Below are 25,797 nucleotides of genomic sequence, written 5' to 3'. Positions count from 1 at the left end.
CGGACGAACAATTTTTTTAAAACAAAGAAGAAAAACGTATAAATGAAAAACAGAGAACATTTTATATAGACATATTATATATCAAAATTTTCAGAATAAAATTTTCTAAAACATGAACATATTTTTAAAACAAAAAAAATAATTTTAAAAAAATTATTTTTTTGCAATAACTTTAAAATGAAAAGGAATTTGAATTTCAAATAAATTGCAAATACTTAAAATTTGAATCAAGACATTGTCTCTGATTTTGGAGGGTCATTTTCCTCCTCTCGTTTGATTTTTTTCAAAGGGTTTTGAAAATATTCAAACTCAAAATTAAAAAGGGATTCAAAATAGAAAATTTTGGGAAAGTCATTTTATTCCCTCTCATTTTTTTGATAAGTTTCAAATTCCACTCAAGTTTCAATCACTCAAACAAATAAACAATCAATCTAATAATTATATTAACATTCCAAAATTTATAATTTTGGGATGTTACAAAGTACCACACTTAAAATGAATCTCGTCCTCGAGATTCGAAGAGGCTAGAAAGAAAAGGTTATGGTTTGGGGGGTCTTCTAACAAATATAGTCTCCTGCAAAGTGGGGTGGTACCACACTTAAAATGAGTGTTACTCGTCGCTCAAATTTTTAACAATCCTCTGGGGTCTTGGCATCTCGCTCGTCACATTCTTCATGGTAACTTCTTTGGTGAAGTTCTTCCATTATATTCATAATGTTTCCATCAAAATCGAGGGTTCTTCTGTTGATATAAGATTCTTCCGTCATTGGGTCTTCTTAACTGACAAGTCTCGTGACCATTCTAAATAACCTATCGATGATTCTCATGGTGGTCTACCATTTGTGGTTATCCTGCAGAGAGAAGGGTCTTGGCTTCACCCTCACCGTAAAATGTCCGACGCGTGACAACGATTGCCATGTACATGGGGCTTTCATCATACCATTCTAAGGCTTAAACAAAAGCTTCAAAGAACGTCATCTCTCACTATGGGTAAGTCTCTCAGATTTACCATTCCGAATAGCAAGAGAATGATAATAGTAAGTCGTCATGGTGGCCAAGCCATGTCGCACTGAAATCATTACCTTGTATAAGGCTTAGTGAATCTCGTATTCTAACACTTGGGCATCCTCACAAGCATTGCAGAATATCTCTTGTCCATGAACGAAGTTCGGATAATCCATTGGTTCTGCAAGCTCAACAAAACATCTATCGTATCTTCACAACTCTCGGGTTTTCGTATGCTCCTAAGAAAATGTTTGTTGATCCATGTTTCCTTCTCCAAAAAGATAGTACTTGGTCCTTGTTAGTCCGGGGGTCTATGGGTTTCAGGCATACTTGGGGTAAACGTGACACTGAGCTGGGTAGTGGGTGGTTCCTTCACACAAGAAACAAGTCACCCGACTAGTTGGGCATTCCTCAGCTGGGTGATTTTCTTCACAATGAGTGCATCCATCCTTGTGTTCCTCCTGGGTGTGTCCTATTTCTCCACAGATCTTGCATGCACAAGTCTTCTTCTTCTGATTATCATAGCATTTCCGAATGAGACGGGACCTTAACAGAGTCTTCTTGAATTCGTCCCAAGTTTCTGCTCCACTGAATCCTTGTATGGCATGATGCATTTTCCACCAGATTGCAGCACTTTGTGTAAAGTACTGAAGAGCGTGTTCCACTTCATACTTCCTTGAGATCAAGTTGCTCCCGAAGTGGTTCTCCATGTTCTGAATCCATATTTTAGCCTCCAGTTGGGTCATTGGTCCAGAGACTAGAAGTACATCTTCATACTCCATCTGGTAGGGTTGAGGTTTTGGGGATGAGACGGGTAAGAGAGGGAGGGAGATACACACAATACAAACAATATTTTTGAGAATAGGTTTTATTTGTGGCCGTCGGAAAACACACACTAATGACGGCTCACAAATCATCGTATCTAACGTGGGTATATAACAGGGGTTTGGACTTCTAATGGTCATATAAATTTTCGAACGCTTTAGGGTCTTCGAATTCTTTGGGTCTTGAGAGTCTTCAATTGGTGTAGCTTAAATTCTTCAAATACGTGGTGAAATCCTCTTTACTTTGAAGTAGAACTCCGTTGATTCTTCATGAGGTCAAAGGGGTAAGGGCGTTGTCTATCTATTTGAGGTGAGAGAGAACATTTGATGAAATCAGAAGAGATGAGAAGTGAAAGGTGTTCTTGAAAAATAGAAATTTTGAGAGCTCCTTTCCTAAGAAATTTCCAGTTTCTAGGGTCACGTCCTACAGTCAACATGTGCTCTTATACCATCTCTGTAGCGACCCGACTCAAAACAAGTCAAGCCTATCTGTGCCATCCCTGGATCAGTATGCCGGCACACACAGTACATCAATGTATATATCAAAGTGCAATCACATGTAAATAGCGTAAAACTGATATATACCTTAAGTATTTCAACGGAAGCAGTCAAGGGAGTGGAGTCCCAATAAAGACCAACGGCAAGTTAAGTGTAGACCGTAACCCTGAATCGTACCCTTACTCGTCGAAGAAAAATATCTGCAACATAAGACGTTGCAGCCGTGTAGGTCAGCATATTGAATATGCCGGCAAGTCACATAAGAGAGGGGTGAAAAGTAATCATCTATACTATATGCATATATGGTAGGTGGGGCTATAAGTTTTTAGCGAAAAGCAAGTTTTCTCCTACATCAAGAGAGGGGCTAAAAGCAAAATATTACTACGATGTTGGTTGTTAATGAGATGGTTGCGCCAACCAGTTCTCATACCCAAGTTATCATTATTACCCTCATCAAATATACATAATGGTGTTGAGAAATCCAGATAACTTCAGTTCCTTTGGCTCAAGTTGTCCATGACCGTGGACACGGCTAATCGATTAGGTTTGAGTACTCTGCAGAGTTTTGCACACGTTCCCCACAAGATTTGATCGCCTCCGAGTATGTCCTTGCACTTCAGGTGTTTGAAGACCGGATGATCAAAACATGGTCTTTCAACGGGTCCCTCTGAATCCTTGTCGGTGCCCATCCATTCCTACCGTTCTTCTACATCTGCTAGCACCGCCTGTCCAGAGTCGCCGCGTTGTCGAACCAAGCCAGAGCCCATAATGACTTGTGGCTGTGCAGGTAAGCCTTGGGTCTTGAAAATATCCGTCCGTCTCTTTGAGCCTGGGTGAAGCTTTCCGCAGGATGTCATGGCCTCTCCAGCATCCCGGGTCATCCACTGGGTTCTCCCGGGAGCCGATCAACCGTCCTTCACCCAGAGTTGCATTGCGTCCGAGGTCTTGAAAATCTTGTCTTAACCGGTCTCGATTATTAATCAACCTCGCATCACTCGTGTTATGCACTCAACCGAAATCCCGTCTACTCAAGCATAGCAATATGAACTTTGTCGTCCCGGGGCCAAGTATCGGGGTTGTTGTGTGCCTACCACATGATACTACAATCTATACTAAAATTTCCAAGTACCTACTCAGCATGCAATTGGGCATAGGATGGTAGAACTACGATGCATAAAACATAGGCGATAGTATGATCAAAGTGACTTGCCTGGTATTACTTGATGAAGATAGTCGCTCTCAAAATCCTGATAATTCTACTCGCCACACTCCGAGCAATTTATCGTAAATGAATAGCATTCAATAAAAATTCATGCCAAAGAGGAAGAACCAAGAGAACATAAGAACAAAGCATGTCTTGGTGCAAAATAACAACGTACTAAGGTTTAATAAAAAGGTCCTAAGTCTGTTGTAAAGTGAAGGTGCAAGAATGAGATCAAAAGAGGTAATGGACGATGATCTACTGCTATATAAGCTCGACTTGCATACACTATGGGAGATGATCAAAAATATTGGGAGAACAACATGAATGTTGTTTGACAAATAGTATAAGACATAATAATTTATTTGTAGAAATAATTTCTTGAAATGGAGCACTACAACGCAAGTTATAGCGAATTGAAGTATGAATTGAATTTGCATTCAAAAGGTCAAGAGAAGTTGAACTGAAGTACGATGGTTACGTACAAAAATATATGACATGAGTGTTTAGGGGTAAAAGGAATCAATTGAAAAGGTGGTACGATTTGCAAGATAAGATCAAATGAATGTTTGAATACAAATTTGAATCGCTCAAATTTGTAAGGTTCAAAGGTCGAAACTAATGATGCTACTGGATATAGGAGATCAATATGAGCGTGTAGAAAAAAGAATTACTAGATTTGAACTAGCGGATCAAAAGATACAAATACGTCAATATAACATTGAATCGGCTTAAAACGATGTGAACACTTTTGGGAACTAATAGATAAATCTGATTTGATCAAAATTATAAGTTGAGAAGTTAAAACTAATGATACAAACGTGAAGATTACTTTGATACGAATCCGACGCAATTGGATTCATCTAAAACGGAGCTACGGATAAAAAGATATGATCAAAAGAAGTTTGAATATGAATATGAACAAATTTCGAAATTTGAAAATTTCAAAAAGTTGATAGGTTCACCGGATAGGTGGGATCAAGACGAAACTCTAGGCGTTGGTTTCATCTAATTCGGATAAACGAGTAAAAAGTTATGGCTATTTGAAAAATCAGGGCCAAGCTGTTTTACGGAAGAAAAGTGCTACGTCTAAAAGAATTCTAGTACTAATGTGTAAATACGAAGACTAATTAATATATCTAATTACTCCACCGTATACTAGTGTAGGAATACTAGTCTAGAAATAATAAACTACGGGAGTAAAAAAATACGAAGAAAAATACCTTTAGAATGCAGAGTAAGAATTAATTCCAATGAGGAGACGACTTCGAGAAATCCCGCCGAAGAGAAAAGAATATTTTTATTTAACAAATCTAGTTAAACCAAAAGATTGATTTAACCCGAAATAGATGATTTTTGGATGCTCCTATGAGTCTATATTTATAAGTGAAATGGAGGTGTAAAGGTCCATAAATAAACAATGTGGGACTAAACATATACGTAGTGTAGGGAAATTAGAAAGAAAAGAAAAGAGTGCCGCATGGGCCAGGATTTGGCCAACCGTGGTAAGTACCGGCCACCCGCGGCCCCTTTTTTTTTGCGAACGAACAATTTTTTTTAAAACAAAGAAGAAAAACGTATAAATGAAAAAGAGAGAACATTTTATATAGACATATTATATATCAAAATTTTCAAAATAAAATTTTCTAAAACATGAACTTATTTTTAAAACCAAAAAAAAAACTTTTTAAAAAAATTATTTTTTTTCAATAACTTTAAAATGAAAAGGAATTTGAATTTCAAATAAATTGCAAATACTTAAAATTTGAATCAAGACATTGTCTCTGATTTTGGAGGGTCATTTTCCTCCTCTCGTTTGATTTTAAAATATTCAAACTCAAAATTGAAAAGGGATTCAAAATAGACAATTTTGGGAAAGTCATTTTATTCCCTCTCATTTTTCTGAAAAGTTTCAAATTTCACTCAAGTTTTAATCACTCAAACAAACAAACAATCAATCTAATAACTATATTAACATTCCAAAATTTATAATTTTGGGATGTTACACTCCCACTTGCACTAGAGTCAATAATCTAGTCTCACATTGCTATGTGATTTACATTGGAATGACTCTAACAGCCATACAGTTCAGGTGTTGATCATGCTTCGCTCGTGGAAGAGGTTTAGTCAGCGGATCTGCAACATTCAGAGCCGTGTGCACTTTGAAAATATTTACGTCCTCTCCTTCGAAATAGTCGCAGATGAGGTTGAAGCGTCGTTTGATGTGTTCGGTCTTCTTGTGAAACCTTGGTTCCTTGGCTAGAGCAATGGCACCAGTGTTGTCACAGAACAGAGTTATTGGATTCAGTGCGCTCGGCACAACTCCAAGATCCGACATGAACTGCTTCATCCAGACACCCTCCTTAGCCGCCTCCGAGGCAGCCATGTACTCCGCTTCACATGTAGAATCTGCTACGACGCTTTGCTTGGAACTGCACCAGCTTACCGCACCCCAATTAAGAATAAATACGTATCCGGTTTGAGACTTAGAGTCATCCGGATCAGTGTCAAAGCTTGCATCGACGTAACCCTTTACAACGAGCTCTTCGTCACCTCCATGAATGAGAAACATTTCTTTAGTCCTTTTCAGGTACTTCGGAATAATCTTGACCGCCGCCCAGTGTTCCACTTTTGGTTCACTTTGAAACTTGCCTGCCATACTAATGGCCAGGCTGACGTCCGGTCTTGTCCACAACACTGCATACATGATAGACCCTATGGCTCAAGCATAGGGTACGTTACTCATCTTTCCTCTATCTTCTGCAGTCACTGGACACTGAGTCTTACTCAACTTTATACCTTGTAACGCTGGCAAGAACCCCTTCTTGGTTTCCTCCATTTTGAACTTCTTCAAAACTTTATCAAGGTATGTGCTTTGTGAAAGTCGTATTAGGCGCCTCGATCTATCTCTATAGATCTTAATACCTAATATGTAAGCAGCTTCTCCTAGGTCTTTCATTGAAAAACATTTGTTCAAGTAATCCTTTATGCTCTCTAAAAACTCCACTTTGTTTCCAATCAGCAATATGTCATCCACATATTATATTAGAAATGCTACAGAGCTCCCGCTCACTTCCTTGTATATACAAGATTCTCCAACAACTTGTATAAACCCAACCGCCTTGATCACCTCATCAAAGCGCTTTATTCCAACTCCGAGATGCTTGCACCAGCCCAGAAATGGATCGTTGGAGCTTGCATACTTTGTTAGCATTCTTTGGATCGACAAAACCTTCGGGTTGCATCATATACAACTCTTCCTTAAAAATGCCAATAATTAACGGCATTTTGACATCCATCATCCAAATTTCATAATTGGAAAATGCGGCTAGTGCTAACATGATTCGGACGGACTTAAGCATCGCTACCGGTGAGAATGTCTCATCGTTGTCAACTCCTTGAACTTGTGAAAAAACCTTTGCCACAAGTCGAGCTTTATAAACGGTCACATTACCGTCCGCGTCTGTCTTCTTCTAAAAGATCCATGTGTTCTGAATAGCCTTGCGACCTACAGGTAATACTTCCAAAGTCCACACTTTGTTTTCATACATAGATCCTATCTCGGATTTCATGGCCTCTAACCATTTGTAGGAATCCGGGCCCACCATTGCTTCTTCATAATTCGCAGGCTCATTGTTGTCTAACAACATGATAGATAAGACAGGATTCCCGTACCACTCAGGAGCAGTACATGATCTTGTCGACCTGCGAGGTCCGATAGTGACTTGATCCGAAGCTTCATGATCATCATAATTAGCTTGCTCCTCAACTGGTGTTGCCTCGACATAGATTTCTCCCTGCCCTGCGCCACCATCCTGTTGGAGCAGAGGTTCCGCAACCTCATCAAATTCTATCTTCCTCCCACTCAATTATTTTGAGAGAAACTCTTTCTCAAGAAAAGCTCCGTTCTTAGAAACAAACACTTTGCCCTCGGATTTGAGATAGAAGGTGTACCCAACTGTCTCCTTTGGGTAACCTATGAAGACGTAGTTTTCCGCTTTGGGTTCCAGCTTTTCAGGCTGAAGCTTTTTGACATAAGCATCACATCCCCAAAGTTTAAGAAACGACAACTTTGGGCCATGCCATAGCTCATATGGTGTCGTCTCAACGGATTTTGATGGTGCCCTACTTAAAGTGAATGCAGGTGTCTCTAATGCATAACCGCAAAACGATAATGGCTAGTCGGTAAGAGACATCATAGATCGCACCATATCTAACAAAGTACGATTACGACGTTCGGACACACCATTACACTGTGGTGTTGCAGGCGGTGTCAACTGTGAAATGATTCCACATTGTCTTAAGTGAGCACCAAACTTGAAATTCAGATATTCGCCCCTCTATCAGATCATAGGAACTTGATCTTCTTGTTACGATGATTTTCAACTTCACTCTGAAATTGTTTGAACTTTCAAACGTTTCAGACTTGTGCTTCATCAAGTAGATATATCCATACCTACCAAATCATCAGTGAAGGTGAGAAAATAACGATATCCGCTGCGTGCCTCCACACTCATTGGCCCGCACACATGAGTATGTATGATTTCCAACAAGTCATTTGCACACTCCATTGTTCTAGAGAACAGAGTCTTAGTCATCTTGCCCATGAGGCATGGTTTGCACGTGTCAAGTGATTCAAAATCAAGTGACTCCAAAAGCGTATCAGCATGGAGTTTCTTCATGCTCTTTATACCAATATGACCTAAGCGGCAGTGCCACAAAAAGGTGGCGCTATCATTGTTAACTCTACATCTTTTGGTCTCAATGTTATGGATATGTGTGTCAGCACAATTGAGATTAAAGATGAAAAAACCCCTCATATTGGGTGCATGACCATAAAAGATATTACTCATAAAAATAGAACAACCATAATTCTCTGACTTGAATGAGTAACCGTCTCACAATAAACAAGATCCAGATATAATGTTCATGCTTAACGCAGGAACTAAACAACAATTATTTAAGTTCATAACTAATCCTAATGGCAACTAAAGTGAGACTGTGCTGACGGTGATTGCGTCAACCTTGGAACCACTTCCCACGCGCATCGTCACTTCATCCTTCGCCAGCCTTTGTTAATTCCGCAGTTCCTGCTTCAAGTTGCAAATGTGAGCAACATAACCGGTATGAAATACCCATGCTCTACTTCGAGAGTTGGTTAGGTACCCATCGATAACATGTATATCACATATACCTAGTTTGGCGTTGGCCGCCTTCTTATCAGCCAAATACTTGGGGCAATTGCGCTTCAAGTGACCCATCCCCTCGCAATAATAGCACTCTATTTCCGGCTTAGGTCCAGCCTTGGGTTTCTTCGTCAGAGGGGCAACAATTTTGCCGCTCTTCTTGGAGTTACCCTTCTTGCCTTTGTCGGTTCTCTTGAAACCAGTGGTCTTATTGACCATCAACACTTGATGTTCTTTCTGGAGTTTTGACTCTACGACTTTCAGCATCGCGAATAACTCACCGGGTGAGTTGTTCATCCCTTGCATGTTATAGTTCAACACAGAGCTCTTGTAGCTAGGTGGCAGTGATTGAAGAATTCTGTCAGTGATAGCCTCTTGTGGGAGTTCAACTCCCAGGTCTGCTAGACGGTTTGAGTACCCAGACATTTTTAGCACATGTTCATTGACACATGAATTCTCCTCCATTTTGCAAGCATAGAATTTATCGGAGGTCTCATACCTCTCGATCCGGGCATTCTTCTGAAAGATAAAATTCAACTCCTGGAACATCTCATATGCTCCATGACGTTCAAAGCATCGTTGAAGTCCCGGTTCTAAGCCATACAAGACTGCACATTGAACTACTGAGTAGTCCTCCTTACGTGCTTGCCAAGCTTTCAAAACATCTTGTTCAGACGTAGCGGGCGGTTCATCTCCTAGCGCTGCATCAAGGACATAATTCTTTTTCCCAACTTGTAGGAAAAGCCTTAGATTACGAGCCCAGTCTACAAAGTTGCTACCATCATCTTTCATCTTAGCTTTCCCTAGGAACGTATTGAAATTCAGTGTTGCTACTTCGTGAGACATTGATGTCGTGGGTATAAGTCTGACAGTAGATGTGTAGGTTACGAAAGGATGGACAGAGCCTTAGCTACGACGAGGATGTATGAGTTCAGGTCCCTCTACGTTGGAGGTAAAAGCCCTACGTCCCAGTGCTCTTGGGAGCTTAGTGTCGAGCGGAATATAGGATTACAGTAAATGCCAACCTGCACCAGTGGGGAAGGGCGGCTTATATAGAGTGCGTTGCCCTTCATAATGGCCCGGTGGATAGGGGTGGAATAGTGGCGAATAAATGCCTACGTTACAGGTAACGTATGCCTTAAATGTTAATAATGGTGTATGAAAACGTATGACCGTTGCCCTCCTGGGAGGTTACGATGTACAGAGTGGAATTCAGTCGGTACGTTAAATACGCTACGAGTGTTCGTCATCGACTGGATGATGGGGGGAGTCCTTAGTTCAGTCGGAACTGTCTAAGGGCCTTGTCCTCTATGAAGGGTAGTCCTTGGGTAGGACCTATAGGGCAGGCCTATGACCCTACCCTAGGACGATAACCCCATCATTAGTCCCCGAATGGATCAGGGTTGGAACGATGAAGTGATGCTTGGAGTACGGATCCGACTCGTATGGATGTGACTTTGGCGTTGTTTGCCTCGATCCATTTTATCTTTTCAACCAGTGATCTGAGTGAATATACCAGTGAAACGAACCATCAGGGACCGAGTGCTTCCGTGAAATCTTCGATGTGACCCGTCAAACTGACAGCGGCGGATTTTCTGGGATCCTCAAATTTCTGTTGCCGCGCGCTCAGCAGGGATGACGACATCGCCATCGAGTAGTTTCTTCCGCCTCGATTACCGTGCATTTATCTTCTCCACTAACATCGCAGCAGCCGGTCGGGGGGATAAGATTTCAGGGCCACCTGCTTGTGACTCAGTCAGAAGCTTATTTAAGCCCCTCCAGCGGGGATTTCTTGTTGCGCTGCTCTTCTTCCTCACATTAGCCTCGCTCCTCCCGCAACTCCTTGCGCGCCCCAAGCCTCCTCCTTCATATCCTCCTCTGCGGATCTGTTGCCTTCGCCATGACGAAGGGGAAGACCAGCAAACTCGAGTCGCAGAAGAAGAAGAAGAAGGGGACGGCCCCTGCTCAGCGGCGACAGCGGGCACTGCCGGCGGGTTGGATCCAGGGAGATTTCCTCCCCTCCACGGTGACGCAGGACGACTTGCTGGAGCTGGTGGAGCACGGCATGATCGCCAACAAGTCGTGGAGGCTGCCGGAGGGCGAGACGGAGCCGGCGCCGAAGGAGGGCGAGCGCGTTCTGCTGCTCAGCCATGTGTTCACGGGCTTCTCCTCGCCTCCCCACCCCTTCTTCTGAGGTATTATGAATCACTTCGGGGCACAGCTCCATCATTTTCCTCCGAACGCGATAGCCCACCTTGCAGCATTCGTCACCCTTTGCGAGTGCTTTATTGGATGTCCCCCCACTAGGGGCTCTTTAAGTACGTCTTCTCCGCTAGGTCCCAAACCTTCAAAAAGCTTAGCCAGTCGGACGATAAGACCCATCTCCTCCAGCTCTGCGGGGGCTTAGGCTTCCAGAAGAAAACAAAGAGTAGCTACCCCCCTCTCCAGTTGTCCGAGTCAGTTAGGAACTGTCAGTCGACCTGGTTCTATTGCCAGGACATCGCTTGTCCGAGTGCTGTGACTAGGTTGCCATCCTTTAGACTAGACCGTCTGGCCCCTCCCAGGCAGCTTGCGCTCTCAAAGATGGAAAAGATCCAGATCCAGCCTCTGGTCGACGCGCTGATAGCCGTTGTCCGCAAGGGAGTCACCGGCACGGATTTGCTGGAGACTTTTCTGGGCCGGCGCATCCAGCCGCTGTAAGCCCGACACCACGCCATGTGGCACTACGCGGGGCCTGAGGATTCCACTCGGACTCATCCAGAATGCGTGACCGGGGAGACTGTGATAGCGTGGGTCCGCGGCAACACAGGCGCATGCGACAACCCCGAGGAGCCCGGCGGGTGAAGCCCTTCCGCGCCGATAATCCTCCTCCGAGTGAGGTGGGCACATCTTGTCGAGTGCTTTCAATCTTCTTAGATTTATCGCTTTTCTTGTACCGCCGCTTGACGTCTGACCTTGCCGACTGTGTTTTGTGCAGGAGTGGACTAACTGGCATTCTGCCGTCTCGAACGAGAATCTAGCTGAGGAAGAGGAGGGCAGCCAGGGTGGCAGCATGGACAGCGCCGAGTACATCTCCGACAGTGGGGAGATGGAGGAGGAGACCGACGAGGAGGAGGAGGAGGTTGGGGAGTAGAGCTCGCCACCTCCACCATCAGAACATCGAACTAAGCGCCGTCACGATCCCGCGACTCCGCCGGCTCCTCAAGTGGCCCCGAGTGCTCCGCCAGCCCCTCCCGTAGCTCCGAGTGCTTGGAGCATGAAGAGGACTAGGGACGCTGCTGCCGAGCCCACGGACCAGCCGTCCAAGGTGCCAAACCAAGCGGGCCCAAGCCTCGGAATGCTTTGCCTCGGATGAGGATCGCTGTTCCAGTCGCCTCAACGTAAGTGTCTTATTCTCCTATCTTTCTTCAGTATCTGATTGAACTCATGCTTATCCGTCGAGTGGATTTCACTCAACAGAGCTGCTACCTCCGCCGCCTCTCTGCCGCACCAGGACGATGATCCCATGGACACGGATAACGCTGCCACATCCCAGCAAGGTACGTTGTCACGACTCTGAGAGTTTGTATTATTGTTTCGCGAGTGTTGCCTTTAATCTTGCCCTTTTTCTATAATTTCATGTTGTTCAGTCAGGCTTCCTTTGGAGGTGATTCATCTGGAGGACGACGACCAAAGTGGGTCAGGGCCAGCTTTGGCGCTTGTCCTTGAGGTTGTCCCATCTGCTGCTGCTCCCACCATGAACGTGCCGCCGACCGAGACGATGCCGTCGACTGAGATGGTGCTCCTCGCAGCGGAACCGACTGGAGCGGAGCTTGGGATGCCCAAGGAGTCTTCTGTCGTGCTGGGTCCGTCAACCGTTCAATATGACACCGGACACCTCCCGGAAGACCAGGTGGGGGCCGCCAAGGACACCATGGTGCAGGTGGAGCTGATGGTGGGTGACGCCAAGGGAGCGTATCACTCCATCGCGTCTTTATACAAGAAAAGCTTGGAACTCCGGGATGATATCCGAGTAAGTGCGCTAGTAAGTGTTTACTTTCCTCTTGTTACCCACTAGGGGTTTAAGTGATATACTCGGATACAGTAGGATTATTTTGCACTGGGTTCACTCCGAGTGAACCCAGTGGGTGTAGTCCTTGAGACTTCTGTCGAGTGCTTGTACCGTCAGTTGTCGTTATATGTATTTCCCGTGATCTGAGCAGATCAGAGCTGATCTGCTCGAATATTACCAGTGGGGGCAGTCGGAGTGCACCCACTGGATGTAGTTCCCGAGAGTAGTGTTACTTAGGTCTGGTAATAGCATTCTCGTAGATTTGTCTGTTTGTCATGGAGCTCAATAGGGCCGACCTGTTCGAGCTTCATGCCAGTGGGGTCACTCTTAGTGAACCCACTGGGTGTAGTCCCCGAGACCGCTGTCGATTGCTTGCATCAGTAGGGGTCTGAAGAACTTTGATTGTTTTGTCATATGAGTCGCTACTTTTTCCTTGTTGAATGTGTCTGATGTTCCCTTTGCTCTTATTTGGCAGAAGACTTGCGAAATGGGATCCGCGTACAATGCTCTGAAGGCTGAGAAGATTCAGCTTGTTGCGGACTTGGAGGCGGTTGTGAATGACCTGGCTGGTGTGAAGGGGGCTCTTGCTAACCGAGAGAAGTCTTTGGAGGAGTCCCGGGAGACCAACAAGGCATTGCTAGCCGAAATTTAAAAATTGAAGAGTCAAAGAACCGAACGGATGGGCCAGCTAAAGTTGATGAACACTCGGTGCATGGCGCAGGAGAAGTACGTCAGCGACTGGGCAAGGAAGATGGTTGCACTGCTTGGTGGTAAGTTTTTTGCCGAGTGCTTCTTGACTTTGGATTTCATTCTGCGCTTACTTTCTGCTTGTCTTTTCTTTGCAGACTTCTGTCGGGACGCTGAGGCTGAAGCAGCTGACATTGAACGGTATGTTGTTCCGAACGTTCCACTCAACGACGAAGCCAACCGGGACTTGCTCCGAGCGAATATTTGCCCTAGCAGAGTGGGACCTTTTGTTGGCCGCCTGAGAGAAGTCATCGGCCGGATCGACATGGAGCTATGGCGTGAAGACGATTCCCGGCAAGAAATTGATGGGTTGATGACTCGGCTGGATGACATCCCAAGCAGCGTGCAGGCATGGAAGAAGTCTGCCGCTCGTTGTGGTGCGGACGTGGCGTTATATCTGGTCCGAGTGCACTGCAAGGAAGCTCGCGAAGAAAAGCTGAAGACGTTGCAGGTCGCCAACACCAAGAAGCTTCGATTCGAAGATTTCATGGAGACCTTCCTCGACACAGCCACTCGCATCGCAGACGGGATCGACATTGACACCTTTGTGGAGCCTGCCAGTCGTGGTGACGCTTGAAAAAACTTTATGGTGAACGCACATTTACCTCGGTATGCCGAGTGGTATCTGTATCAAACTTTGGCCACTACTGTTGGCCGTCACATTCGTGGTTCCAACTTTCAATTCGAATCGAATATTTCGCTCTTCTTTCGCTAAGTTTTTTTCACACGATTTTGGCTCGTGGTTTTTGTTTGGAGTTTCTTGGTGAAGTCGATGACAAACATGCGGAGCATGTAGTTGTCAGTTGTCTTCACATCCACATGAGCCTCTATGACGGTCTGCCAAGCCTCCGAGTGGATCTCGAAAATACACTCGGAGTGAGTTTGTACTTAGGCAACTCTGGGTCGCAGCTAAGTCTCCGAGCACGACTGTAAACTCGCACTCGGAGCGAGTTCTTACTCATGTAGTTGTCAGTTGTATTCACATCCACATGAGCCTCAATGAGGGTATCCTAAGCCTCCGAGTGGATCTCGAGGATAGACTCGAAGGAAGCTTTTTACTTAGGTGATTCTGGATCGCGTCTAAGTCCCCGAGTGCGGCTTTTAGTGTGCACTCGGAGCGAGTTTGTACTTAGGCGATTCTGGGTCGCAGCTAAGTCCCCATGTGCGGCTGTAAACTCGCACTCAGAACGAGTTGTTACTCATGTAGTTGTCAGTTGTCTTCACATCCACATGAGTCTCAATGAGGGTCTGCTAAGCCTCCGAGAGGATCTCGAGAATACACTCGGAGGAAGCTTTTTTACTTAGGCGATTCTGGATCGCGTCTAAGTCCCCGAGTGCGACTTTTAGTGCGCACTCGGAGCGAGTTTGTACTTAGGCAACTCTGGGTCGCAGCTAAGTCCCCAAGTACGGCTGTAAACTCGCACTCGGAGCGAGTTGTTACTCATGTAGTTGTCAGTTGTCTTCACATCCACATGAGCCTCAATGAGGGTCTGCTAAGCCTCCGAGAGGATCTCGAGAATACACTCGGAGGAAGCTTTTTTACTTAGGCGATTCTGGATCGCGTCTAAGTCCCCGAGTGCGGCTTTTAGTGGGCACTCGGAGCGAGTTTGTACTTAGGCGACTCTGGGTCGCAGCTACGTCCCCTAGTGCGAATTTTAGTGCACACTCGGAGAGAGTTTGTACTTAGGCGACTCTGGGTCGCAGCTAAGTCTCCGAGTGCGGCTTTTAGTGCGCACTCGGAGCGTGTTTGTACTTAGGCGATTCTGGGTCGCAGCTAAGTCTCCGAGTGCGGCTTTTAGTGTGCACTGAGAGCGAGTTTGTACTTAGGCGACTCTGGGTCATAGCTAAGTCCCCGAGTGCGGCTTTTAGTGCGCACTCGGAGCGAGTTTGTACTTAGGCGACTCTGGGTCACAGCTAAGTCTCCGAGTGGAGTTTCTTACTTAGGCGACTCTGCGTCGTAGCTAAGTCCCCGAGTGCGACTTTTAGTGCACACTCGGAGCAAGAGTTTTTTACTTAGGCGACTCTGGGTCGCAGCTAAGTCCTCGAGTGCGACTTTTAGTGCGCACTCGGAGCGAATTTTTAGACCGGAGTCTGCAAACGCGGAAGAATTTTGAACCTGCAAGAAATCAATCTGCTTTGTATTACTTCAATGATACTTGTTCTTTACATTGCCCCCGTCGGCGTTCATGTGTAGAAGCGCTTCAGGAGATCTCCGTTCCATGCTTGCCGCTCGTCCGTTTCCCCGTCGAGGTTGTAAAGTCGATACACTCCATTGTTAAGCACCTTAGAGATGATGAAGGGTCCTTCCCAGGTGGGAGCCAACTTGTGTGGTCTCTGCTGATCCACTCGGAGCACCAGGTCGCCTGCTTGGAATGTGCGACTCCTGACGTGTCGCGCGTGAAATCGCCGCATATCTTGTTGATAAATAGTTGAGGGAGTCAGTGCCATCTCACGCTCTTCTTCAAGGAGATCCACTCCGTCTTGCCTAGCTTGCTCTGCTTCGGCTTCAGAGAAGAGTTCGACTCGTGGAGAGCTGTGAATTAAGTCACTCGGAAGGACTGCCTCTGCTCCATAAACGAGGAAGAACGGGGATTGCCCTGTAGATCTATTCGGAGTTGTGCGGAGGCCCCACAGCACCGAAGGCAGTTCGGTGACCCATGCGCCGGCGGCATGTCCAACTTCTTGCAGGAGTCGAGGCTTCAACCCTTGAAGAATAAGACGATTCACCCTCTCTGCTTGCCCGTTTGTTTGGGGGTGTGCCACGGATGCAAAATCCACTCAGATTCCTTGTCCTGTGCAAAAGCCTTTGAACCTGTACGAGTTGAAGTTTGTGCCATTGTCGGTGATTATGCTGTGCGGAACCCCGTATCTAGAGATGATGTCTCTCATGAATTTGATGGTCGTAAGGGTGTCAAGCTTCTTGATGGGCTTGGCTTCAATCCACTTGGTGAACTTGTTGACTACTACCAACAGATGAGTGAATCCCCCTTGGCCTGTTCTGAATGGTCCGACTGTATCTAATCCCCACACGGAGAACGGCCAAACAAGAGGGATTGTCTTCAACGCAGATGTTGGCTTGTGGGACTTGTTCGAATAGAACTGACAGCCTTCGCATCGGTCGACCATATCTTTTGCCATTTCATTCGCATGCAACCAGAAGAAAACCAACTCTGAATGCTTTGGCGACGATTGCTCTTGAGGAGGCATGATGGCCGCAGGTTCCTGAGTGAATTTCTTCCAAGATTAACTGTCCCTCCTCGGGGGAGATGCACCGCTGAAGGACGCCTGAAACACTTTCCCTGTACAACTTGCCATCAATGACGGTGAAGGACTTTGATCTGCGGACGATCTGCCTAGATTGGACTTCGTCTTCTGGTAACTCTCGCCTCAGGATGAACGCAATGAACGACACAGTCCATTCGGGGATGAGAGCAAGAATCTCCATGATCAAATCAACCACGGCAGGGACTTCGACTTCAGTCGGATCTGTTGAGATTTTCGGTTGGACTGGTTCCTCTGTAAAAGGATCTTCTTTTACTCAGGGAGGTGTAGGTGCTCGAGGCAGACATCACTCGGGACTGGTCTCCGAGTGGATCCAAGTTTTGCTAATTCATCAGCTGCTTGGTTTTTCAGTCGCGGAACATGGTGAAGTTCCAGACCTTCAAACTTCTTCTCGAGCTTCCTTACTGCGTTGCAGTATGCAGTCATGGTGGGGTTCCTCACATCCCACTCCTTCATCACTTGATTAACCACCAAATCCGAGTCGCCATAGACCATCAGGCGACGGACGTCGAGTGTGATGGCCATGCGCAATCCGTAAAGGAGAGCTTCGTACTCCGCCTCGTTGTTGGAAGAATCAAAATGTATCTACAACACATACTTGAGTTTATCACCTTTTGGCGATATGATCACTATGCCAGCGCCGGAGCCATTCAACATCTTGGACCCATCGAAGAACATGGTCCAATGAGCCAAGTAGATGTGAGTCGGTTGCTGTTGTTCTACGCATTCTGCTATGAAGTCAGCCAGAGCTTGAGACTTTATAGCCTTCTTGGCTTCGAACTTGATGTCGCAGTATAACATCTCCATTGCCCAGTTTGCCACTCGGCCTGATGCGTTTCGATTGTGGAGGATTTCCAACAACAGAGCATCAGAAATGACAGACACCGAGTGGTCTTGGAAATAATAATCCACCTTCTTTGCAGTCATGTAGATTCCGTAAATAAGATTTTGATAATGGGGATACCTCTGCTTGGAAGGAGTCAGGACTTCGAAGACATAACATACTGGCCGCTGAACCTTGTACGCTTTGCCTTCTTCTTCGTGTTCGACTGTGAGAACAGTGGTGACGACTTGATTTGTATCCGCGATGTATAGAAGAAGGGGTTCTTTACTGAGCGGGGCAGTAAGAACCGGCTGGGTGGAAAGCAGGGCTTTGAGGTCGTCGAATGCAATTTGGGCTTCGTCTGTCCACTCGAAAGTATCTGATTTCTTCATGAGTCAGTACAGAGGTAACGCCTTCTCGCCGAGTCGAGCGATAAACCTACTCAAAGCCGCTAGGCAACCTGTGAGCCTTTGAACATCATGTATTCTGACCGGCCGCTCCATTCGGACGATGGTCCCGATCTTTTCGGGGTTGATATTGATTCCTCGTTCGAAAACGAAGAAACCGAGTAACTTTCCGCTGGGAACGCCGAATGAACATTTGGCTGGGTTGAGCTTGATATCGTACCTACGTAGGTTGGCGAATGTTTCTGCCAAGTCAGTCAGAAGGTCGGAACCTTTGCGTGACTTGACTACGATATCGTCCATATATGCCTCCACATTTCGACCGATCTGGTCAAGGAGGCATTTTTGGATCATGCGCATAAAAGTTGCTCCTGCATTCTTCAAACCGAATGGCATAGTGATGTAGCAGAAACACCCGAATGGGGGTGATGAAGGCTGTTCTTAATTCATCCGGACCATACAGACGGATCTGATGATGGACCGAATAGGCATCAAGGAATGATAAACACTCGCAACCCGCAGTCGAATCAACAATTTGATCAATGCGGGGGAGCGGGAAATGATCTTTCGGGCAGACCTTATTGAGATGCTTGAAATCGATGCACATACGGAGAGACTTGTCCTTCTTGGGCACCATGACAACATTGGCGAGCCACTCGGAGTGGTGTACCTTGCGAATGAAGTTGGCCGCCAAAAGTTTAGCCACCTCCTCTCCGACTGCCTTCCTTTTGTGCGCGGCGGACCGACGTAGGCGCTCTCGGACGGGCCGAGAGGCAGGATCCACATGCAGTCGGTGCTCAGCCAACTCCCTGGGTACACCTGGCATGTCAGCGGGCTTCCATGCGAAAATGTCCCAGTTCTCACGGAGGAATTGGATGAGCTCGACTTCCTATTTTGGATCAAGGGTGGTGGAGATGTTCGTCGGGGCAGCGATGTCGTCCGTCGGGTGGATGCTGACTTTTTCGTGTCTCCCGCCGACTGGAATGCGGACTCCGAAGCTGGCTTCTTCGAACGCATCAAGTCAGCGGGGTCGGCTGTCTTTTTGTACTCATCCAGCTCGAGGATAGCCATCTGCTGATCCGCAATCCTCGATCCCTGCTGCAGACACTCCTCGGCCCGCTGCCGATTGCCTGTGACCGTGATCACACCTTTGGGACCCGACATCTTCAGCTTCAAATACACGTAACATGGACAGGCCATGAAACGTGCATACGCCGGACGGCCCAGAATCGCATGGTATGCACTCTAGAAGTCCACCACCTCGAATGTCAGCTTTTCCTTGCGGAAGTTCTTGTCGGAGCCGAAAACGACGTCCAACGCGATCTGGCCGAGTGACTTGGCCTTTCGTCCTGGGACGACTCCGTGGAACTGCATGCTGCTCTCGCTAAGTTTGGACATCGGAATGCCCATCCCCTTGAGAGTGTCGGCGTACATGATGTTCAAGCCACTGCCGCCGTCCATGAGGACTTTGCGCAGTCGGACTCCTTCCACCATCGGGTCGACGACCAGAGCTTTCCTCCCTGGGGTGGGCACGTGTGCTGGATGGTCCGACTGATCAAAGGTGATCACATTCTAAGACCATTTGAGGAACGTGGGGTTGGTTGGGGTTGCCATGTTCACCTCCCTGTTCACCAGCTTCAGTCGACTCCTGCTTTCCACGTCAGCAAAAATCATCAATGTTGCCTGGACTTGGGGGAACGGATCCTCCTTGTCCTCATCATCCTGCTCGTTGTCCTTTTCACTCGGTTGCCCTTCGCCGAACCCTTGGATCAGGAGGCGTCATTGCCGAGTGGTGTGCTTCGGGAATATGGCGTTACCTTCTTCGTCCATTTCGTGTGGATTGGACATGGCTGATCCAGGATGTAATTTCCGAATTGTTTCTTCTTGGGGGTATATTGACCTTTCCCCTTACCCTTGAACTTGGCATTCGTAACGGCTGCTGCCTCTGCCTGTGGAGTGGATGGAGCTTTCTGCTTTTGCTTCCGATTGCTGTTCCCATCTCCGTCGGCGACTGCTTTATGCTTGCCGCTACGTATGCGGTCCTCTTCTTCGCCATTTGCATAGCGTGCGACTATCGCCATCATCTTTCTCATGGATATGTCGCCTGTCCGACCGAACTTCAGGTACAGATCTCTGTACCGCATGCCTGCCTTGAAGGCGCAGCCTACTTGGTGCTCTGTGACGTTCTCCACCGTGTGGTAGAGGGTCGTCCAGCGCTGGATGAAATCACGCAGGGGCTCATTCTGCTTCTGGACACAGTGTTGGAGCTCAACGAGACCAGCAGGGCGTTTGCACGTGCCCTCGAAGGTCCTGATGAAGACTCGAGACAGATCTGCCCAGCTGTAGATGCTTGACGGAGCCAACTGGTTCAGCCACGCTCGTGCCGAGCCGTCGAGCATCATGGGGAGATGTTTCATGGCGACCTGGTCATCCCCACCACCGATCTGGACCGCCACTTTGTAGTCTTCCAACCACGTTTCTGGCTTGGACTCTCCTGTGAACTTGCTGATTCGCGTCGCCAATCGGAAGTTGGGAGGGATATCAGCTGAACGGATGGCTTGACTGAAGCACTCGGGACCAGAGACGATGGTCATGCTTCCACTCGGACGGTCTCTGTCGTGACCATCACGGTGGGCTCGACTCCTGTCGACCTTCCTCTGGGCAATGTACCCTCTTGCGTCGGGCCTTGGATCATACGCGTCACCGACTGAACGCCGATCATCGTGATGCTGGGGCCCGTAAGGCCCACCCCGCAGAGGGGTGCGTGAACGGCGATGATCTTCGGGATTCCTGGAACGGCTGGTCCCTCCGCGTCGCTCGTGAGAGTCGGGGCTGAAAACTGACCGATGCGTGTTCGCGTGAACAGAACTGTGGTGGATCCTGTTGTGCGACTGGGAGACCGCCGAATTTTGCTGTTGCGTCGTATGCAACAGGGCGCGGATCTGCTCGATCCCTCTACCAGCCTCTGAATCAAGCGGTTGGAGGGAATCGGCTATCTTGGCGGCGGCAGCCAGGTTGAGGACGGGTGTGCGGAACACCTCGACGTTGCTCTGGCGAGTGCGCCGACTGGCAGAACGGCGGTGTTGACGACGGGCGCCGGATGACTCACCGACCTCATGCTCATTCCGACTAGTTCGGAGGGGACTTTCATGGGAATCAGCCATGAGAACTTCGGCTGCAGGCCTACGACCGAAGTATTCGGAAGGTAACTCAGTCGGAACTGAGTCCAAGCACTGGGACGGCGGCGCGACCACAACCGACTCGAGAACCGCCACTTGAGAGGACGCGTTCTGTCGCGCCTGGGCGTGTCGCACCCAACGCTCGAGCAGCGGACGGCGGGACCGCTTGTTGCGGCGCGTGACGGGGGCGAAGATCGACACCGGGGCCGATTGCTGGAGAAGAAGGACGCCACGGGCACCGACACGGAAGTGCATAGCCCCGCGACTTGGGAGCGCCTCGACGTCGAGAGGCGCATCCCGAAGCCATGCCGAATCGTCGACGAAGAAGGAGAGTGCGCTGAAGAAGATCTCACGACCCGTGCACAAATCTCCGCCGGACGACATGATGAAAAGATGAAGTCGCAAACTCGCCGGAAGTCACTTAGACGCCTACCCCACGGTGGGCGCCAACTGTCGTGGGTATAAGTCTGACAGTAGATGTGTAGGGTACGAAAGGATGGGCAGAGCCTTAGCTACGGCGAGGATGTATGAGTTCAGGCCCCTCTACGGTGGAGGTAAAAGCCCTACGTCTCTATGCTCTTGGGAGCTTAGTGTCGAGTGGAGTATAGGATTACAGTATATGCCAACCCCTGCACCAGTGGGGAAGGGCAGCTTATATAGAGTGCGCTGCCCTTCATAATGGCCCGGTGGACAAGGGTGGAATAGTGGCGAATAAATGCCTACATTACAAGTAACGTATGCCTTAAATGTTAATAATGGTGTATGAAAACGTATGACCGTTGCCCTCCTGGGAGGTTACGATGTACAGAGTGGAATTCAGTCCGTACATTAAATACGCTCCGAGTGTTCGTCACTGACTGGATGATGGGGGGAGTCCTTAGTTCAGTCGGAACTGTCTAAGGGCCTTGTCCTCTATGAAGGGTAGTCCTTGGGTAGGACCTATAGGGCAGGCCTATGACCCTACCCTGGGACTATAACCCCATCAATTGATATACAACATAAAATATTGCAAAGTGGACTCAGACTATGTTCCAGACAATTAGCGTTCAACTAATAATATTACTAATAAACTCGAACTCAAATAGACATCCCTCTAGTTATTTGAGCGTGGCATGATCCAAATTCACTAACTCAAGTCCGATCATCATGTGAGTTGAGTGCAGTTTCAGTGGTAAACATTGATGACCCACAAGTATAGGGGATCAATCGTAGTTCTTCCGATAAGTAAGAGGGTCGAACCCAACAAGGAGCAGAAGGATCTGACAAGTGGTTTTCAGCAAGGAAAAATCTGCAAGCATTGAAATTGTTGGTAACACTTGATTGTGTAGTGAGATGATTCATAGCAAGCAACAAGTAACAAAAGTAGCAACGGTGCAGCAAGTGGCACAATCCCTTTTGTAGCAAGGGACAAGCCTGAACAAAGTCTTATAGGAGGAAAACGCTCACGAGGACACACGGTGTCGTGGTTTTCTCACGCCAGATGTCCTAGTGAAAGGACTTACTGATGGAGCCATCGCACCTTGGTAGCGACTCAAAGGGGTTGAGCGGAAGCGGGACTCCGATTTCCCAGGTTCGGCCCCTCGTGAGGAGGTAAAAGCCTACGTCCTGCTTTGTGTTATATTGATGATGTTTCGATTACAAGGAGGGCGTAACTCGCCTGACCTAGCTCTCGACGACTTCTCACCCGCCTCTCCTCCCTAGGGACTCGCCTTTATATATAGGTCGAGGCCCTAGGGTTTACAAGAGTCCATGCCTTAATACAAACCGTGATTCTTTCTATCTCTAAGTCGTCGTGCTTTCCAAGACTGGAAACCTCCTCGACGACTTATCCTCTATGTAGATTTGGAACCGCCATCCAGTTAGGAACTGGGCCTTCTGGCCAAAGCTTGCTTCGCCAAAGGATGAGTCGCCCACTTAGTGACCCGGCCCAACTAGGGCGGGTCATACCGCAGGTAATATCCCCAACATTAGGCCCCAGATTGACTTGAACCTGTTCACGCCAATAAACTTTTATCCAGTTTAGGAGCGACTCATTTCACTCCTTTCATGCACCTTACGCTTAAACCGCCATTCCTCATGAAAACTCCTAAGCCGCCGAACCTTTCCCGATGAAATCATCTTATCCCTTTAATTTTGGAAGATGATGACGCAATCTCCAACGGATCCTGCGGCACAAATATCCCGAAAATCTTGGCGCCATAATTTCAAATCTTTAACCTGTCTTTTCGGTTCCCGCGCGGGGCGCCTCGATTCCAGCACCCGACCAATTAAATAGGCTCGGGAAGGGGAGCGAAAGGAATCTCCACCTACTCATTTCGTCTGTCCCTTCTTCCTCGCGACCGTGCGAAGAACTCCGCCGCCACCCGAGGAGCTCCGTTGCCGTCCGAAGAAATCCGCCACCGGCCTCGTGTCCGACGCATCTCCGAACCAGACGAGGACGCCATCATCAACGCGGGTCCCCCACAGTTGCTTCCAGACGCCATTAACAGGTTAGTCCTTCGTCATTATAAACATATCTCAACTCCTCGGTGTTCGTCATTCGCTGCTTCTTAGAACTCCTCGAACGCCTCTTTGCATGCCATTTGATTCATAGCGGTAATAAGCATGGTAATATTAGATGTATCCCCAATCAATCAGCTCCAGTTTGAAGAACCAAGAAGGTTTCGGTCTAATCATATTTGCCGTAGTTGCTTTTAGCATGGCCCGTTCCAGCTTATCCACGCCATCTTTTCGTTCATTTTAACTTTGTTCGTAGATCTATATTTCTGTGCTTACCGCGTAGAAACTTGTTTGTAGATCCATACTTCATCGCTTGCTGTGTAGAAACTTATTTGTACTTCCACATCTTACTGATTTCCATTGAATGCCCTGGGGTACCTCCTTGGGATAACAAGAAATTCCTAAATCGCCCTCATGCCCAAACCCGGTCCCTTATTGGCGAGTTAATAGATTCTCTCAGCCACTCGACAAGCGTTTTGGCGGGTTAACTTACCCATGACCTTTTCCTCTGTAGCTATGGGTACCGTCTTTAAGGTCGATTGGCTCCCGACCAAAGTTGACGACACCTTCCTCGAGCAGTGCGTAAAGACTGGGAACCTTGTCCCGAAGGAAGTCATTGGATGGCGATCTGGACTAGGCAATGAAATTCCTAACCCGGCCGAAGGGGAAATAGTTGTTTTTACTGAACACCTCGGACGAGTGTTTAAGCCGCCAGGGTCAAAGTTCCTCAAAGATGCTATGTTTTTCATGAACGTCCGCCTCCAAGACCTGGGCCCCAACTCGATCAGCAACATGTGCCAATTCCAGGTATTCTGCGAAGCTTACCTACGAATGGAACCGTCGGTCACTTTCTTTTGGTACTTCTTCCACATGAATTGCCAGACCGAGTTCTCCAATGGCCCTAGCTTAGAACTTGGAGGGGTTAACGTTCAATGACGCAGGGACAGTCCATTCCCGTCACTTGCCATGCCCAGCCACCCCAAAGGCTGGGGTGAGTCTTGGTTTTATTGTCGGGACACTTCTCCTCCGGGTGAAAACAAACTCCTAGGCTATAGGAAGGGGCGTCTGCCCACAAACTTCAAACTTCCTGACAAGCTCACTGAAGAAGATGAATCGGATTTCATTCCAGTGCTATTAGAGTTGACGTTCTTTAAAAACAATGGTCTTATTGGAGTTGACCTAATCCGCTGCTGGGTGGAATGGCGCATCCTTCCCTTGATTCGCTGAGACGGCTTGATGTGTGAGTTTGATGGTACTTTGAACCATCCCCAATGCTACTTCCACATAGCACTCATAGAAGAAGACATTGTGAGCATCATCAAGAAGCAAACCGGCGAGCCTTTGGCCAAGTGTAGCCAAATAGGGCTTAGGCCATTTTGCAAGATTAACCCGGCTCCTAAGGTAAATAATTTGACCCGCCCTTTGTTCACTCTTTCTGACTTACTCGGATTCTGACTTAAATAATAACAATTCCACCTCAGAAAGGCGACCGATTCTGGTCACGAAGGCCGAAAAAGATTGCCCTGAAGCAAACCAGACCGCCTCCAAAAAGGAAGTCCAAGGGTAAAAACAAAACCGATGTCGCCGAATCGTCTGATGTGGACGAATCCCAAGTTGGCGAAGCGTCTTCAGAGGTAATTTTTTTACCTTTTTGTCTTGACGCCCTTTTACTCTAATTTGTGCTTATATCTCTGGATTTCCATGTATAGAATGATGATAACGAAAGCCAGGATGACGCTGTAGAGGTAATTTCCATTTCTTCCGACTCAACTTCTCCTTCGCCTAAGCCGACCAGGCGAGTTTTTGGGAAAGTTCCCATGTCTCACCCGAATGCTTGTCTGGACCCTAATTTCCTCTTGAAGAAGGCGCAACATACTTCCTTTCGGAAAACTCGAAGCCACTCAAGGGATTTGATGTTCGGGTTACCAGTAAAAACCCCTACCAAGAAACGGCAGATTGAGGTACCCTCTATCAATTTCTACCTTCGTTTTCTTTTGGATCACACTTGTAACTCGCTCACATTTTGAGATATTACTTTTGCAGACTTCTCCCGCTTCATCGGGCAACTCAGTGATGTCGGCCCTTCCGCCAATGATTC

Source organism: Hordeum vulgare, chromosome 3H, assembly GCF_904849725.1.
Source record: "Hordeum vulgare subsp. vulgare chromosome 3H, MorexV3_pseudomolecules_assembly, whole genome shotgun sequence".
In the NCBI taxonomy this organism is placed as follows: Eukaryota; Viridiplantae; Streptophyta; class Magnoliopsida; order Poales; family Poaceae; genus Hordeum; species Hordeum vulgare.
Note: the sequence above shows the minus strand (reverse complement) of the source record.